At 43.4% G+C, this 17,740-nt stretch overlaps 1 long non-coding RNA gene and 2 other non-coding genes across 3 annotated transcripts; 1 reads left to right on the top strand and 2 right to left on the bottom strand.

Moving 5' to 3' along the window:
- The first annotated feature begins 247 nt into the window (after positions 1–247).
- LOC142768713 (uncharacterized) lies at positions 248–15,896 on the top strand. The gene is made up of 3 exons (XR_012885410.1): positions 248–585; positions 9,756–9,894; positions 15,520–15,896. It is a non-coding gene; the product is annotated as an uncharacterized LOC142768713 (long non-coding RNA).
- On the bottom strand, positions 2,157–2,228 carry TRNAG-UCC (transfer RNA glycine (anticodon UCC)). Its single transcript has one exon. It is a non-coding gene; the product is annotated as a tRNA-Gly (tRNA).
- TRNAG-UCC (transfer RNA glycine (anticodon UCC)) lies at positions 5,859–5,930 on the bottom strand. The gene has a single exon. It is a non-coding gene; the product is annotated as a tRNA-Gly (tRNA).
- Positions 15,897–17,740: the final 1,844 nt, after the last annotated feature.

Raw genomic sequence — 17,740 nt, 5'->3', positions numbered from 1 at the left:
CGGCGAGAGGAGCGGCGAAGCACTGCACCTGTCATTGTACCTGACGGTCATAATGGCGGCGTCTTGTCAACACAAACGCTGCACGAGCACTGGCAGCACAAACGCTACAAACGCGTGGCAAGTCACCTTCAAGTCAAGGAGGGAGGGGGGGGGGCTGTGGTTGCTAAAGGCGAGGATAAGCGCGCGCGCCCACAGCTGTCCCTGACAGGTGCCGACGCATAGAGTTACTTTACATGCTACGTTTTGAGTTACTCTACCAATAGAGGAGACCCGCTCAAGTTTGCCCGGCGACGCCAGCGCTTGCCTTTTCCCTGCCAGAAAAAGCGCACAACAGTAGAGTCTTCCGACCCTTCCGCTCCCTTTGGCTTCCACGCATTTGCGAAGCACGCGCTGCACGTGAAACGTCCCTCGTTCCGCGATGTCGCCCCAACAGAAAAGGGGGTGACATCGCTGCGTCGTCAACTGTCACAATAACCATGCAAACACGAAGAGGTCGACTCCACCAGTGAAATTCTACCGATTCCCAAACCGATGGTACGAAACAAGCAGACGACAGAAATGAATTAAAGCAGTGCGCCGAAAAAAGTATGTAAACAATTTTTTTCCATAAACATTAGCACGCGCACAATACATTCAAAATTACGTTTGTTAATTCCAGCGTCACCGTTTCTCTAATCTATCGAGTTACTGGGAGATGCACGTCCCCATCTTAAAAGTATAGATTTTCAACGCCCGTCTTTAGAGCACTGTTAAAAATAGTAAATAAATATTTTATGCTGCTACTATTATTTGACATTGTTGGGGACGTAGTAGTTGAAGCTGTGTGCACATGTGGTATTGGTAATGTGTTATATATTTTTAAATCTACGTAGCGCCGACGGAAGTGTGTGGTTGCCAAAAGCTTGAGCAACTATGAAAAAAAAAGAAAAAAATGCATTAGCCGTTGTTGCACGTCCGTTGGCAGATACAGTGAACTAGTTGTTACTGTGTGTGCAGGGGCAGCCCGAACAACACGGCACACTTTTGATACGTGACCGAGATAAAATGCCTTTATAGCAATGCGCTTAACCGCTTAACCTAAAGCACGAGAAGCGGCCTTACCCATCTATCCAGAAACAAACATAGTGCATAGTAGACAGAGTAAACCAAATAAAACAGGTATATTATTATGAACGTACAGAAAGTTTTATTCACCTCTAACGTCGTAAACAGCGTCGTCTTTCACTTGCGAAACGCACTTCGCTCTGACGTGGACGGCGTCGTCTGCTACAACTTGCTTCGCTGCCTTTTTACTAAATTGCTGCCACGAAAAAAAAATCCTCAATTGCGGCATCCCAATAAATGCGGACAGAGCGCACCGCACACGACGCGAAACTCTCAAAAACACGTGCAGAACGCGCGCAGCGCGCGAGCAAAGAAACGCGTTTTCAAGGCAGGTTGAATGGGACAGCGGAGGGGCGAAGACTCGAGTAACCAGTTTTCTCCCCGCATTGACTGACAGCGTCACGCTCCGCAGCGCCTCTCTCGGCGTGGGTCTCCCCTATGCCGATGCGTGACAGGGGAGGGGGGTGGGGGGGCTCCGGTTTTAGGGACACGCGCGCCCACAGCTGTAGGTATCGATGAGGGTGGTGGATTGATCTCTAGGGAAGCCTGACATAGTCTGACTAAGAAATGCATACGCATTAAAAAAAAGAAAGACTGAGGAGAGAGTAGATTCGACATAGCGCACCCGGCACACCATGCTACAGGAGGTACCATTTTCCGTGAAGCGTGCCAGAAGCATCTCCAAACACACGGCTATCTTCTACTACTGGCGTTGTTGTGCCATCATAAACCTATCTTTTTCTTTTCGCATTGCAGAAGTAGGTCACACTTGACTTCACTTGAACGCATTGGTGCGAAACATTTTTTGTGTGAATTTCGCGATGGCTGAAACGTTGCTTTCCTCTGGAATTACTGGCGCCTGGAACGCGCCTTTTTAATGCCCTGAAGTTCAGCCTAAACTGATGATATAAAATGGCATTGCAGCAATGTAACGTCCGGTGCACGCCTTCGTCCCTTCGTTTTAAACCCGATCAATTGGCCGTAAAGTCGCGGCAAACATTTAATAAAAAAGAAAAAAGTGAGCAACGACAAAAAAAAAAAAAACACAAACGTGCGTCGGGCGGGAATCGAACCCGGGGCAACTGCTTGGAAGGCAGCTATGCTAATCACTATACCACCGACGCCGCACGCTGCACATTCGTATTGTTGGCATTTTTGACCTATCTAGGACATCAGTCCACAAGAGAGCAAGCAGAGTGCGGGCGAGGAGTGACCAGGTCGTTCACCGTGCGTGAACCGGCTCCACTAAGCATTCACGTCCAAGTAGCGTGCCATTTAAAAGGTGGTTAGCTCCACGCATTTCGCGGTTGGTGAACACATTTGAAATAGCTATATATTTTCAATTCTTACAGTTTTTGTTGTTCTTGTTAATTAAAGTTCGACAAAATGGCAACGTCTCATTATTTTTTTTGTTTTTCTTGAAATGTTACCATTTACAGTCGTCGGCTTTTGCAACTTACAGTCTTCCTATAAGTATTTTATTTGTCTTTCATTTCACGACCTTATTTTTCACTTCGACAGTACAAGCCTGAAACTTTGCATGGCTACAACAAAAAATGAGTAGAATAATGAATGAATTAGAGAAAATTCTGGGCACACTGCCACCTGTTTAGCACCTTCTTGTGACTTCTAATTTTTGTGCCGAACTTCATTCGTACAGTCCAAACGTTTGCGAATAACTTTCCTGGAGCATTACAAGAACACCACCGCGAAGGTGAATAGGCGTTATACTAATTAAGTGACGCTAAGTTACTTTAATGAACTATTTTATTGAGCGCAGGCAATGATGCCAGGGAAATTATGGAGATTGTTCTTAGTAGTAATGGTAACGTAATGAGAATGAAGAAAAGTGGACGAAATAATAGCTTGCCGCTGGAAATTTATATAATTTTCTTTTCAATTTTGCTTACATCGCATTTATTTAACGCTTTCTATAAAGAAAATTTATTATACTTAACACGGTGTCATCGTCGGTTTGTTCATTACTATTATGCTTGATAACAAAAACAAGCCCCTAACTTTACAATTCTATTTTCATTCAACCAACTGTGTGGTGCAAAGCAACGAAAAGTTTTATTAGTGTGATTGTGCACTGGAACAATATTTATTAATAGCTACTCTAGGTTACGGTTGAAGGCTTGAGTTTGATTTCTGCTTGCAGCTAGTTACTCGTGAATATCGCTTTTGATGCTCTTAGATTGTTATTCAAACACACTTCTTCTCTGCTGCTTTCCATATACTTAATTAAGAACTTATTGGTGTAAAGCTGGTAAAAATATTTTTGACGCAAATTTGACCATCCTCGACGAAGTTGTCGTTAATTAAGACGCATATTTCTTATACTGAAGAAAAAAAAGAAGACAGTAAGTGAACTGACTGACTATCCCTACACCAAGTTAAGAATTGATACCATGTCTTTCGTAGGAGCTTCTAAAATGTAGGTTTATTAAAGTAATGTATTGCTTTTTGGCGCCATATTCGCAAGTCTCCGTGCTTTTAAACGCATAGGTTATAAGATGCCGAATAGCACAACTGGCTTCCAGAAAAGAGGGAGGCATCCGGACCACATTTATAAATTTTTTTTTTTTGCTAATGACACCAGCAAAGAATGCTAACTGAATTACAATGTACCGCGTAGCTGCTTCTTGTAGCAGATGTGGACTTGAGCCTGCCCAGCTGCGCCATGGAAAAGTTATGACATCATTTGTTTTTCTCTATTGTTGTACTGACAAACGACAGGTGGGGAGCCTAAGATTTTGTTAAGAACGCAGCCGAGCAAAATAATTTGACAAATTGCAGTGTGTTGTGCTCACTGCAGGGCTCCTTCATGTTCTCTCATTGTAGCGCCTCCATATCTCTTACGTGATGTTTCGTCTGAAGAAAATAAAAACATCTGAGCGTAGTCTGTGTATTATATAAGAGCACATCTGCCAGCTGTGTTGTATCTAGACATGTTCTCCTGTTTGCAACAGCTTGACACCCAAGGAACACTGCCTTTCTGTTAGTACATATCTGTAGGCTATGTGGTGCTCTTACGCAAGGCTGAGAGGTTTCCCGATTCTCGGCATTCATATTGTACTATTGTGAGCAACAATACAATATATGTAGAATGTCCTGTTCTTGCGTTTCAAATCGGTCCTTCGTATATACACAGGAAACGCACTGCGGCAAATACAGTCGGGAAAAGTGTGCTCAGTACCATTAACACGCATGCTCATATAGACGGGAACATTTGGTGGCATGGGTGACGCATTCTACAAACTGATAGGAGTAAGAGTTTCTCCAGTTTCTCAATACTGAACTAGTATTGAGAAACTGGAGTTTCACACCATGTCAAACAGGTGCCCGTACAGATATTCAGACACACGCACGTGCGCACGCGCGCACACAGGTCACGATCAAAAAGGGGTTTTGAAATCGCCCATAGAGAGCTTGTAACCACTGACATGAAACTCTGCGGGGGGTTTAACACGGTCATGTAGTTCCTAAACTCTGTCATTCAGCAAGGTGCGTTTACGACGACGTGTGCCGAGTTCACTCCACTACCAGGGAGTAAATAATTGGGGCTGTCGAGTTTTGGGGGCTCATATGCTGAAAAAAAAAACTCGTATCTCGGCTAATTATCGTTTTCAATGTATATACAAAAATTGTTATAGTTTATGGCATATCTGTAATAGCACACGCAAACATATGAAAATATGATTATAACAGCATAAAGCAATTGCAGTATGCAAAGTAATCTTTGGTATGATATGGCACAGAGAAATCAGATACAAAATGTGTAATACACATGTCACAATATCCCAACGATAAGAAAAAAGTAGAGATTTATTTTATGAAGTTTTATACATGTGGCGTTCAACCGAAGAGCCTTATCGCTGGTGGCTGCGTGAGTTCCCGAATAAACTCAACGCTTCGTGTCCAACTCGATGGAAAAGGAAGTACGCTGCTCGTCTGCCCACCCGAAAGCCGCGGATTTACATCGCAGCCGCAGCGGTCGCCTTTCCAAGGAGGCAAAGTCGCAGTTACCCGCGTACTGAGCGAAGGCAGTACACGTTGAAGAAGAACAAATTGTCGAAAATTCCCGGAGCCCTCCACAACGGAGTCCCTCGTAAGCATATCGCGGGTCTGAGTTGTAAAGCCCCTGATATTATTATGAACTCGTCGTGTTTGCGAGTTCAAGCTTACGAGATGACTCTAAGGCAATCTTAAACGTTTCCAGAGTTCCAGGCGCGGATTGCACAGGCCAGTGTTTACGTGCGTAACGGACCGTCTACGAAAAGAAAAGCAGTGAAGAAAGCACACGTGGAATTATTTTCCATGTCAGGGGCATAAAGCGTTCGTTTACTTGCGTACTTTGTGCCTGAAGATTGCCTGTTTAATGCCTAAAAAGCCGACCTTCGATAACATCCGGCCTCTGATGAAATTCAAAGTAGCAATATGTAACCCAATTTCACGTGACCACGTTCTTCCAAGCATTTGAAAACCGACAAAGCAGCTCTATATTTTCGGTCACCCTCAGAATAAAATCACATAAAATTTTAAGGTGCTAAAAGGTGGCAGTGGGCGCGGTAGATTCATTCATTCATTAATTAATTCATTCATTGTTTAAATCATTTATTTCATGAAAAAAAAAACTATTGAATCTATAGCTTCTGGTCATGTTGTAATCTCAAAATACAAGAAAATATTGTGAAAAAAAAAAGAAAAACACACAGTGAACTCACGGCGAATGTGAAAGAAAAAAGAAGGATTGCGTCGGCCGGGAATCGAACCCGGGTCAACTGCTTGGAAGGCAGCTATGCTAACCACTATACCACCGACCCCCCCTTTTTTTTTCTCTTTATTGCCTTCTTGACTACAGGTCAAGCTAATATGACAATCACTATCACACGTGTTTCATGCGTGACAACGCGTCAAACAAAGATATTACATCTTCATTACAGTCGGTAGTCTTATACACATCTAGCACTTTTATAACAGCTTCCACGAAACACTCATTAACGGATAGAACTCTCACATCACAGTGTCTGTACGATAGCATACTACGCCAAACCGAATGAAGACCAAGTACAAATATAACATCCAAATTTTGCACAGAACTATCACAAGGCAAAAAACGAATTCCATATGAAGTGAGAGGTAAATCTTTTTTTAAAGTCCTCTGTAAAATGTTCCAAAAGAAAATAGCGTTCTTACAATCAATAAACACATGTTCAATGGTCTCAGGTTTGTTACACAGGAGACAGCTGCTTCCCCATGGTACATACATCCCTCTCTCTTCAAGCCACGTTTTTACTGGCAAGGTTCCCGTATGAAGTTTAAAAAAGAAGGTTTTCACATTGGGTGGTATACACATGTTTTTCACTCGCTTTAGTACGTCATGACCATATGATTTGTAATACCTTGAACGGTACAGGGGCACAGGAAAAACATTCTGTATTAGGTCTTTCATAAGGCGCTTTTTTTCACATTAGTTAGGTAATCTATCGAAAACCTCACCCTTAAAAAACGATATGAGAACACAACTTCGCGCAAGAACGGTGACAAGGTGTGTCGTTCTCGCCTGTCTGAAGATACAAAGAAGTCAGCCATGTGGTGTAACAGCGTTGTTTGAAATAAAGAACGTAAAAAAAGAGTATCTCTGGTCTCTAATGAGCAGGAAACGTGATATTACTTGGTTAAGAAACAGATGGCACAGAGACAGCCTTCCTTGCTTAACTCGCCGAAACAAGTTCGTTTTAGATGTTCTCTCCCACGTAGAGCTCCAGATGAACATGGCGAATATCCTGTGGACTTTGTGAATGGTTTTACGCTTACAACTAAGTACTTGCAAAAGGTACATAATTTTAGCAGCCAGAAACACGTTGCATACAGCTGACCGAGAGAAAATTGATAAGCCACGACCGTCCCATCCTTCGGCGGTCGCGCGCAGTTCTTCAGCCTTTTCAAGCCAAAATGCTTCACTGTCTTGATACCTGTCCAATGGTACCCCTAGGTAACGACTAGGCGTCGTGAGCCACTGAATATTTCCAAAAGAACTGGGCGTAAGGTCCCAATTACCATGCCATAAACCAATGCTTTTTTCTCTGTTCATTAAACTTCCACTCGTGTCACAAAACCTTTGAGTGATTTTTAATAACGAAGTGACACTCTCTCTATCAACTGCAAAAAAGGCAATATCGTCGGCGTATGCCAAAACACGCACTTCACATGACTGCAACCTGAAATCATTAATCCCTGCATGGTGAATCACTTTCTGACACAGTGGTTCCAAAAAATAGAGCGAAGAGCAAAGGACTTAAAGGACACCCCTGGCGCACGGAGGAAAGTACTTGTATGCGCTGTGAGAGTTCTCTATTTACAATTAAATTTGTGGTTGAATTTTTATATGCCAATTTAATACCTTAACATATGATCGCACCAAGACCAACGTACTCAGCTAGCATGAAGAGTATATTGTGTGGAACCATGTCGAAAGCCTTGGCTAGATCAATTTGCAACATAGCTAGTTTTAGCAGCGCAGCGTCACAATACTCCAAAATGCTCCTGGCAACATGAATATTCGTGAATATGCTCCTGTATACGCTTGATGCCGCCAGTCTGATGTGACCCGACCAACTTGTATATAACTCCTTGCAACCTCCTAGCCAGAACTTTCATAAACACCTTATAATCTACGTTTGTTAGCGTGATTGGCCTGTATCCTGTCACTTTGCGTAAAACATGTTGCTCTTTCCCTTTAGGAATGAGCACGGTGTGTGCTCGATTAAACGATGGAGGCAGAGCTCCGCGATCTAAAGACTCTGAAAAAACCTCATGCAATGCGGCAGCCATATCCTCCTTGAATGCCTTGTAAAAGGCGGCATTAATGCCATCTGGACCAGGTGATTTGCCCATGCCGAGATCATCGATAGCCTTCTCAATTTCCCCTATACTAATAGACATTTCCAATAAATTTGTGTCCTCAGCATAAGGTGTCGGCATTTCTATCAAGAACTCATCTACAAAACCCGGCTCCTTTGGTTCGCGATAAGCAAACAAGTCCTGATAATAGTTTTCAAAAGCTTTCATAATATCTTTATGTTCTTTCAATATTTTACCATTCCATTCTATCTCTAGTATGTCGTGAGCTCGAGCATATGCCTTTTCATCTGACAAGGCTCGCTTTGTCGGGGCTTCACCCACGAGGTATCTCTCAGCTCTTGCTCGTATAATTGCGCCTTTATATTTATCTTCTTCAAGACATTCAATTTTGTTTTTGACAACCTGCAGTTGATGTGTGAATAAGCCCGGGTTTTCTGCTTCAATATTCACCAAATTATTTAGCTCTGCCCGTAGCTCACGTTCCTGTTTTCGAGCTGTATACTGCATGTAGCAACCACACTCTATTGCATTCATTTTTATCTTTTGCTTAAATAATTCCCATCTTTCCGTGGCACTGCTTTCTGCGTTTTTGAAAAAATTCTTGATTTCCTTCTTTGTCTTATCTACAAACCCTTCGTGCGTAATTATCTTAGTATTCAGTTTCCATGTTTCCCATACAACCTTCTTTTTGCACTTTCTACCTATCTCAAACAAAACTAAGCAATGATCACTGAAGGAAACGGCATAAACGTCATAGTTCTGACATAAAGGTACTATCTCAGAACAAACATATGCTCTATCTAGTCGTGCGTGACTCGAACCTTGAAAATGTGTGAAGTGCTGGCGACTGCCACCCATCGCAAACAGAGCTACGTCATGTAAAAAGTACTTATTAAGGCTGTCTCTAAGCAAACCAACGCTTTCATCACCTAATTTAGCAGTATACGTGCAATCTTCTTGGGTTGAAACACAATTGAAGTCACCCAACAGAATCACACATTTCTGACATTCAAAGTACGCTTGCATTTCCCGAAAAAACAAACACCTGTCTCTCGAATTTGTAGGTGCGTATACACAGATAATTCTAAATTTAGTGTTCCCGTAACAAAAGTCGCACAAAACAAAACGCCCATGTAGGCAACTTTTTACCTCTTCCACTACAATACCAAGAGAGTTCTTGACAAAAATAATACATCCGGCTGATGCTCCCACTGCATAGCTCACACACGCATTGTACCGACTATACCACCGACCCCATACGTTTGCGATTATTTCGTTGCTATTTTTCCCCGCCTCCGCGGCCAAAAAGCAAGCCTGCGATCCTGGAGGAAGCAAGTGACTGACCGAGCGTGAACCGGCTGGGCCACTTGGGCTGGGGTACGAATAGCGGGCTTTTTAAAAGCGGCTTTCTTCACGCAATTTGCGGTTGTTCAACATGTTTAAAATGGCAGTGTGTTTTCATAATGTTTCTTCTATATATTTATTTGCTGCGAACTTAGGGCATATGTTATTACTTTTTGCTCTTTCTTTAAATGTCACTACATACACTCACCAGCGTTCAAAACTTTCACTTTCGTTACAAGTATTTTCTTTTTGCATTGTTTTCCAACGTTAGTTTCTATCTTGAAAGTACATAACAAGCACCTAGAGCTTTAATTGCGTAGGCCTAAAACGGAATGAGTAAATTAACAAATGAATCAATGAATGCCGATAATTGCTGCGCACTTTGGCACCCCCTACAGGACCACACCTTAATTCTTGACACTTTCTGGTTTGCCACCTAGCGATCCTGACTCGTATAGAAAAGGTGAAGAAGCTACATTCCTATAGCTCCATCTAAACATCACATTGAGTAAACAAATATGGTATACAACATCGAAGGACACCAAGTTACTTGATCCAACTTCGTTGTGGAAAGCAAAGGTCAGTTTTATCAGTTTATATACACACTAAAACATTATTTACAGCATTTTCATGCCGATCGATTGACCTCGAATTCTATCTGCAGCAGTTTATGCCATCGATTATCATCACTACTTTCTATGGCGTTACTGCTGTAACTCAGGAAATCTGAGCAAATTCCTTATCCAACGGTTCTCTCTGAATTTGTAAGCTGAGTTACCGTTGTTAGTTAGCTAAGCATAATTCTATTTATAACAGGATACAACGAGTATTCATAGACTGCCTCAACTTCGTTACGGAACCAAAAGATTTCTTAGAATGCCTTCGCGAGCTGTTTATCAATGACTGTTAGTATAAAAATGCGCATTCCTTCTTTGGCACCATGAATCATCCCCCAGTGTTTAAAAACCCGCTTGTCAAAAGATTTAAAAAAAGCGAAATCTTCTTCACGAAAGGCTTCAAGCATCTTCAACGACTCCCCAAATTTGCTGTGCGTGACACCCATGAACAATGTTCACTGCATTACGATGTACGGCGTCACTTTTTCTTGCATATCTAGACCAAAGCCTGGTCAACTGCGTCGTGGAGCCGTTTCGACATCAGGTGTTTTTGCAGTTTCTTGTACCGAAAAAACCACATGTGTGAAACCTACTTTTCTGTGTAGAACATAGTCGATGAAACTTTTTTTACGAGCAGCAGCATGCTCTGCGCATCGTACGTCTTCGTCATGTTGCTCGAAAAACAACTGAACCGTACGCCGTATTCCAATAATTGTTTCGGAATATATTATTAGTAGTTGGGGGTTAACGTCTCAGAACCTACCATGTGAATAGGAGAGACGCCGCTGTTGAGAGTTTCAGAAATTTCGATCACTTGGAATTCTTTAACGTGCACCTAACTCTAAACAGGGTGCGGCGATGGCGTAGTGATTAGAGCATCCGCCTCGCATGCAAGAGGTCCGTGGTTCAAATCCCGGTGCCGCGCAGTTCCTAACCGGAAAAAAAAAATCCGCGTGTTGATAGAACTGCATTAAGAGGCCTGGGGTGCGGCCTCACCGGTAACCACCGCCGGGATTGCACTCCCTCACCAGAGAAGGATTGGCCACCCTGGCGCAGTATGTGGCCACTACCTCCCACATGCATACGTCAATTAACTCACGGCCCTCAGTTCCCAGCAGCTGCGAAGCAACTGACCATGGCTGCGGTCAGATCTGCAACGTAGCAGAGGGTGCTAAGAATCTCTGGACTACAGACCGCCTTAGGAACCTGAACTTGGCAACGTTTAACGCTAGAACCTTATCTAGTGAGGGAAGCCTATAGCTGTACTATTCGAGAAGCTAGAGGGTGTTAAATGGGATATAATAGGGCTCAGTGAGGTTAGGAGGACAGATGAGGCCTATACTGTGCTACAGAATGGGCACGTCCTTTGCTATCGGGGCTTGGCAGACAGAAGAGAACTGGGAGTGGGGTTCCTTATTCACAGAAACATAGCTGGCAACATAGAGGAATACTATAGCTATAATCAAAGGGTGGTAGGTATTGTATTTAAACTGAATAAACGATACAAGATGAAGGTAGTACAGGCTTACTTACGCGCCCACATCCAGCCACGATGACGCTTCAGTTGAAAGCTTCTATGAAGACGTGGAATCGGCAATGAGTAAGGTAAAAACACAGTATACTATAGTGATGGGCGACTTTAATGCAAAGGTAGGGAAGAAGCAGGCTGGAGACCAGGCAGCAGGAGATTATGGCATCAGCACTACAAACGCCAGAGGACAGCTACTAGTAGAATTCGCAGAACGCAATAATTTGCGGATTTTGAATACTTTCTACTGAAAACCAGAAAACCGCAAGTGGACATGGAGGAGCCCTAATGGCGAAAATAAGAACGAAATAGACTTTATAATGACTGCACACCCAGGAATCGTGCAGGATGTGGAAGTGGTTGGCAAGGTACGATGCAGTGACCATAGAATGGTACGGTCTCGAATTCGCCTAGACTTGAGAAAGGAACGACAGAAACTGATACGCAAGAAGCCAATCAATGAGCTAGCACTGAGAGGGAAAGTACAGGAATTCAGAGTGTCGCTGCAGAACAGGTACTCGGCTCTTAGTGAGGAAACCAACCTTAGCGTAGATACATTGAATGATAATCTAACGAGTATCATTACGGAGTGTGCAGTGGAAGTTGGAGTCAGGGTAGTTAGACAGGACACTGGAAAGCTTTCCCAGGAAACGAAGAACCTAATTAAGAAGCGTCAGAGTATGAAAGTGTCAAGTACAACAGACAAAATAGAACTGGCAGAGCTTTCGAAGTGGATTAATAGGCGTAAATTATGCGATGTATGAAGGTATAACATGAAGAGAATTGAACACGCTCTGAAAAACGGAGGAAGCGTCAAAGCAGTGAAGAGGAAACTTGGGATAGGCAAAAGTCGGATGTATGCACTAAGGGACAAAAAAGGCAAAATAACTACCAATATGGATAGGATAGTTAAAATAGTGGAGGAGTTTTAAAGAGATCTGTACAGTAGTCGAGACAACCGCGACCTTAATACTATAAGAACTAGCAGTAACCCAGATGACACCCCACCAGTAATGATAGAAGAAGTCAGAAAAGCTTTGGAGAGCATGCAAAGAGGCAAAGCTGCTGGTGAGGATCAGGTAACATCAGATCTGCTGAAAGATGGAGGACAGATTGTGTTAGAAAAACTAGCCACCCTGTTTACGAGGTGTCTCCTAACGGGAAGGGTACCAGAGTCTCTTAGTACATAAGAAAGGAGATGACAAGGACATGAAAAATTACAGGCCGATCAGCTTGCTCTCTGTAGTATACCAGCTATTTACAAAGGTAAATGCTAACAGAGTAAAAAAAAAACATTAGAATTCAATCAACCAAAGGAACAAGCAGGATTTCGAACTGGCTACTCAACAATTCACCACATTCGTACTATCAATCAGGTAAAAGATAAATGCTCAGAGTATAACCAGCCACTATACATAGCCTTCATAGATTACGAGAAGGCGTTTGATTCAGTAGAAATATCAGCCGTCATGCCGACACTGCGGAATCAGGGCATAGATAAAGTATATATAAACATTCGGGAAGAAATCTACAGGGGATCAACTGCTACCATAGTGCTTCATAAAGAAAGCAACAGAATACCAATCAAGAAGGGTGTAAGGCAGGGGGCACAATCTCCCCAATGCTATTTACCGCGTGCTTACAGGAGCTTTTCAGAAGCCTAGAATGAGAACAGTTAGGGATAAGAGTTAATGAAGAGTACCTTAGAAACCTGCGCTTCGCCGATGAGATGGCATTGCTGACTCAGGGGACGAAGTGCAACTAATGATTACGGAGTTAGACAAGGAGAGCAGAAAGGTGGGTCTTAAAATTAATCTACAGAAAACGAAAGTAATGTACAACAACCTCGGAAAAGAGCAGCGCTTCAAGATAGGTTATAGTGCACTTCACGTTGTAAAAGACTATGTCTACATAGGGAGGTAATAACCGCGGAGCCGAACCATGAGATTGAAGTAACTAGAAGAATAAGAATGGGGTAGAGCACATTTGGCAAGCACTCTCAAATTATGACGGGTAGATTGCCACTATCCCTCAAGAGGAAGGTATATAACAGCTGCATCTTGCCGGTAGTTAGCTACGGAGCAAAAACTTGGAGACTTACAAAGAGGGTTCAGCTTAAATTGAGGATGACGCAGCGAGCAATGGAAAGAAAAATGGTAGGTGTAACCTTAAGAGACAAGAAGAGAGCAGAGTGGATTAGTGAACAAACGGGGGTTAAGGATATCATAGTTGAAATGAAGAAGAGGAAATGGAAAGGGGCCGGGCATGTAGCGCGTAGACAGGATAACCGCTGGTCATTAGGGGAACTAACTGGATTCCCAGAGAAGGGAAGCGGGTTAGGGGGAGACAGAAGGTTAGGTGGGCAGACGAGATTAAGAAGTTTGCGGGTATAAATTGGCAGCAGCAAGCACAGGATCGGGTTAACTGGCGGAACATTAGAGAGGCCTTTCTCCTGCAGTGGACGTAGTCAGGCTGATGATGATGATGATGATGGTGATGATGATGATGATGGTTATGATGATGATGATGATGATCAACTCTGAACAAACGGGCCTCAGGCATTTTCACTTCCATCAAAAACGTGACCGACGCCGCCGCGATTTCACCCGGCGGCATGCGGAATAGCAGCCGAGGGCTTTGTCCACTTGACTAACATGGCCGGATTTAATTGATCCGCAGGCTGATGACAATGAAGAATGAGAACTGAACCCTTTGTTATGGGTTGAAAGCATGTGATGAGCCTCACGTTACGCAATTTGTGTGTTTTGAAGCCTGGTCACATTACTCGAATTCTTTAATGGCTTGTTACTAATTTACTCTTCTACCAGGCTTTATTATGTACGTTACTTTTGTTCTTTCATGACATAACGCTTGGGGAAGGTATTTTTTCAAGTAAACTTCGAATCGAAGCAGATGCATTTTGTGCATATTGACGCAGGCCGCCATTTAGGAACGAGCTGCTGTGGCACTTACACGTTTCAACTGTTAAGAAGAAAACGGTTATGTTGCTCTGGTTTTAAATCCGTAATTTTTTCTATGAATTCCAGATTTTGAAACCATTTTGTTAGAGTTTTTTTGCGATCAGGTTAGCTATCCGCAAATTAGCAGCATCAACTAGTTTAGCCATAATTTTAAATGATTCGCTGTCGGTGTGTTCTTCTCTCACTGCAAAGGGAAATTTCTTAGTGCTGGGTACTTTCAAGCAATTAGTTACACTGTATATGCTCTTGGTTGAATTGGTTTGGGTACCAGGGCATAACAGACTTTTCCTCGATAAAATGGCTTGATGCGTTAGCTAAGTCATTGTTGAATGGCCCGGTAGTTCACGTAGTACCAGAATATTGGGCTAGACTTACGTGGAAAGTAATGTGCGAAGAATTTTGTTAGCCGTACATATTGAGCCCCTTGAAAATTCAACACCTAAACCATTGTTGGAATAGTTAAACATGTCACATGCCTACAGTGGAAGTCGCGGCTGTGGTTTCAAAATCCTGATCATATTTTTTATTTACACAGAGGTGGTCTGTCTACTTTTCCTAATTGTTGGTTTAGTGTAGTGCCTCAGACAACAGACCATTATCCGATATATTGTAAAAGACACGCCACATAGCGCTAAATTACATTAGAGGCCACCTTCTTTCTATACTCTGTTTTAGAAATTTCCTTCAGCACTGTGGAGGCTACAGGGCCCCCAGCCAACAGGAAAGGCGATTAGCCCCTCCACATGTATTCATCCGCGCCGTGTCGTCTGCTAACCGTCTTCACGGCATCTGCTAACTGAGTTCTCCTTGCACTCTCATTTTTTTCAACATGGGTGTTTTATTAACCTAAAAATAAATAAACTGTCAAACAAGCCTTCAACATCAGAAAGTTTGGCTTATTAACAATGTGATTTCTGGCTCTACAGAAATTCAGTATACGCTTCTGCCGACGGACAACTTAACTTTATGGCTTTCCGATGCTGTTAGTGGCTCCGTCACGACTGCTTCTTTCACGACGCGTTCCTTCCGGTTTCTCGCTGTAATGCTTCTTTTCTATATATCTTTTGTTTCACTAAAGGACCACCCGACGCACGTGGAATGCTGTGCGAGGTTGCATGTCTGATAATTGGAAATACAGCGTTCCTGGTCTGGTGACACAGCCCAAGCCCTGGCATCGGTACGTTAGGCTTATCGAATAGGCCTACGCAAGCAGCATACCTCGCTAATAACGAGGAAACCTGATGAGTCATCCTCAGAGGGAGATGAAACTAATCGATGGCTGATTTCACCATTTATTTGTTGCTGTAAGCGTTGTGAGCGTTCAGCAGGAGCAAGTTCAGATCGACGTGTGTGGTCACTGCTGCATGGGTGCTGCCATGTTGATTTGTAACTACAGTTACCGCTGGTAAGTGACGCAAGTTACTACAAGCGTAGGAAATAAATGCGATGAATAAACATATTGCGTACCAGTTAGGTGCCACACGCACCAAACAAGAGCCATGTTCACACAGCTCTGACCAGTTCAGGGCACTTATATCTGGGACTATGTTTCACTGCGCATACGTCTGACATTCTTGTACCTCGTAGTTTTGGTAATGCTGAATTGAAGTGGTGAAACAGAGTATAGTGAGATTAGAGACACTCCAAATGTACTTTTTTGGAGGCTTTATCTCTAGAATTCAGTGACGGGAAGGTTAACGATACCTTGCAGGAGTTCATTAAAGATTCAAAGAGATTCAGACTGTGGAACATATTATTATTCCTAAAGTAATATTTTTTCCTAACTGGTTTATTCATTCATTTATTTATTGTTGCTTAAACTACCTGTTTTGTTTTATACATTCGTATTTTTAATTATCATTTTTCATATTTAATTTTTTCCCTTCATCACTTTCACTAGTTCGAAAGACGTGAGCCAACAAATTAACAGCCTCTCCTTAGAGCTACCCGGTTTTCGGCCAATTCCCTAGTGTGAGGTGTGCTACAGAATCCAGGCGCTTCCTTCTTCTTAGTGTGCCAATGCTCACAGGCAACAAACAAACAAATAAACTAGCAAATGTGCTGATTCTTGCCAAGTCCTGGCTGTCGGTCTTGTTTTGCTCGTGACATTTCTGTACTACGTGTACTTGGGTACTGGAAAGTGCACTTTGGCTTCGTTAGCCTTAGCACCTTGTAGACCGCTACATCTCTCACAGCAAGAAGAAGTCACTGCATGCGTGAGTTACCCCCCGAATTTGGTCTCTTGGCGTCGACACCCGGAAAAATTACAACTCAGAGGATAAGCCAGGTAGTTCAAACCAGCGATGTTCTTGGTTCTCTTTTCGTGTACGTTTTTCATGCGCCACGGACTCCAATACCGCTCCATGGGGACATCTTCGAGGCTGTTGATTACAGAATTGACCACTTTGATCGGGTTGCCAGTATCAACGAATGGGACAAAGTTCGCAAGCTGCGTCGAGTTTACTTCTATTTGGACGATTCTGCGAAGACAAGGTACGAGAACCACAAGGGATACTTTGCGACATAACAAGAGTTTAGCCGTCAGCTTCGCGACGCCTTCCGCAACATCAAAAGAAAGGCGAGGGCTGAACAAGCCATATCCTGCAGGAACCAGTGGCCCACCGAACAAGTTTACACGTTTGTTTAGGGCGCGCTTCGGCTCTTCAGGTGCGCGGACCCTGTCGTGTAGGAGGAAAATAAGGTGTGGCATTTGAAGCATGGAGTAAAAGGAAAGCTTTTCACTGGACTCGTACGCAATCCACCGAAGACAGTCGCCTAGTTCAGCTGTGAGGCAACCATGATGCAGTGTACCTTGCAGCAACGGTAGTCCAATACGAACACCACATAGCAGCCACAGCAAGCTCTATTAGGTCTGACAGCGAGAGACCAGCCCTCGTCGAACACCCACACAACAGAGGCCGGACGGGCTATCTATTGCGCCATGGTCACACTCACTACAGGCAATATGAACACGTGTTTCCTCGCTACCACTGTCCTCTAGGATCGCTCTTCTTCGGCGGTTGTTGGCTCTGTCTGGAGTTGGTAAAATGAAGTTATCTCCTGCAACACGCCATTCTAGCTCACCCGGTGCGCTTGGAAATAGGTGAAGCAAAATATGGGCTACGCCTTAACGGAGCACGAGGAGACGACCTTAGCCCAATCGTCGGCTTCACTCATAGCAGCCATCCATGGCCAAACAGCCATGCGACGCGTGCAAGACTCGCGTCTCTGTAACAGCATTGCCTGAAAAAAAAATCTGCCGGGCCACGTGACATACACAATTATAGCGGGAAACTCAG

This window comes from Rhipicephalus microplus, chromosome 8 (genome assembly GCF_043290135.1).
Source record: "Rhipicephalus microplus isolate Deutch F79 chromosome 8, USDA_Rmic, whole genome shotgun sequence".
In the NCBI taxonomy this organism is placed as follows: domain Eukaryota; kingdom Metazoa; phylum Arthropoda; class Arachnida; order Ixodida; family Ixodidae; genus Rhipicephalus; species Rhipicephalus microplus.
Note: the sequence above shows the minus strand (reverse complement) of the source record. Positions and strands in the feature narration are given on the sequence as shown.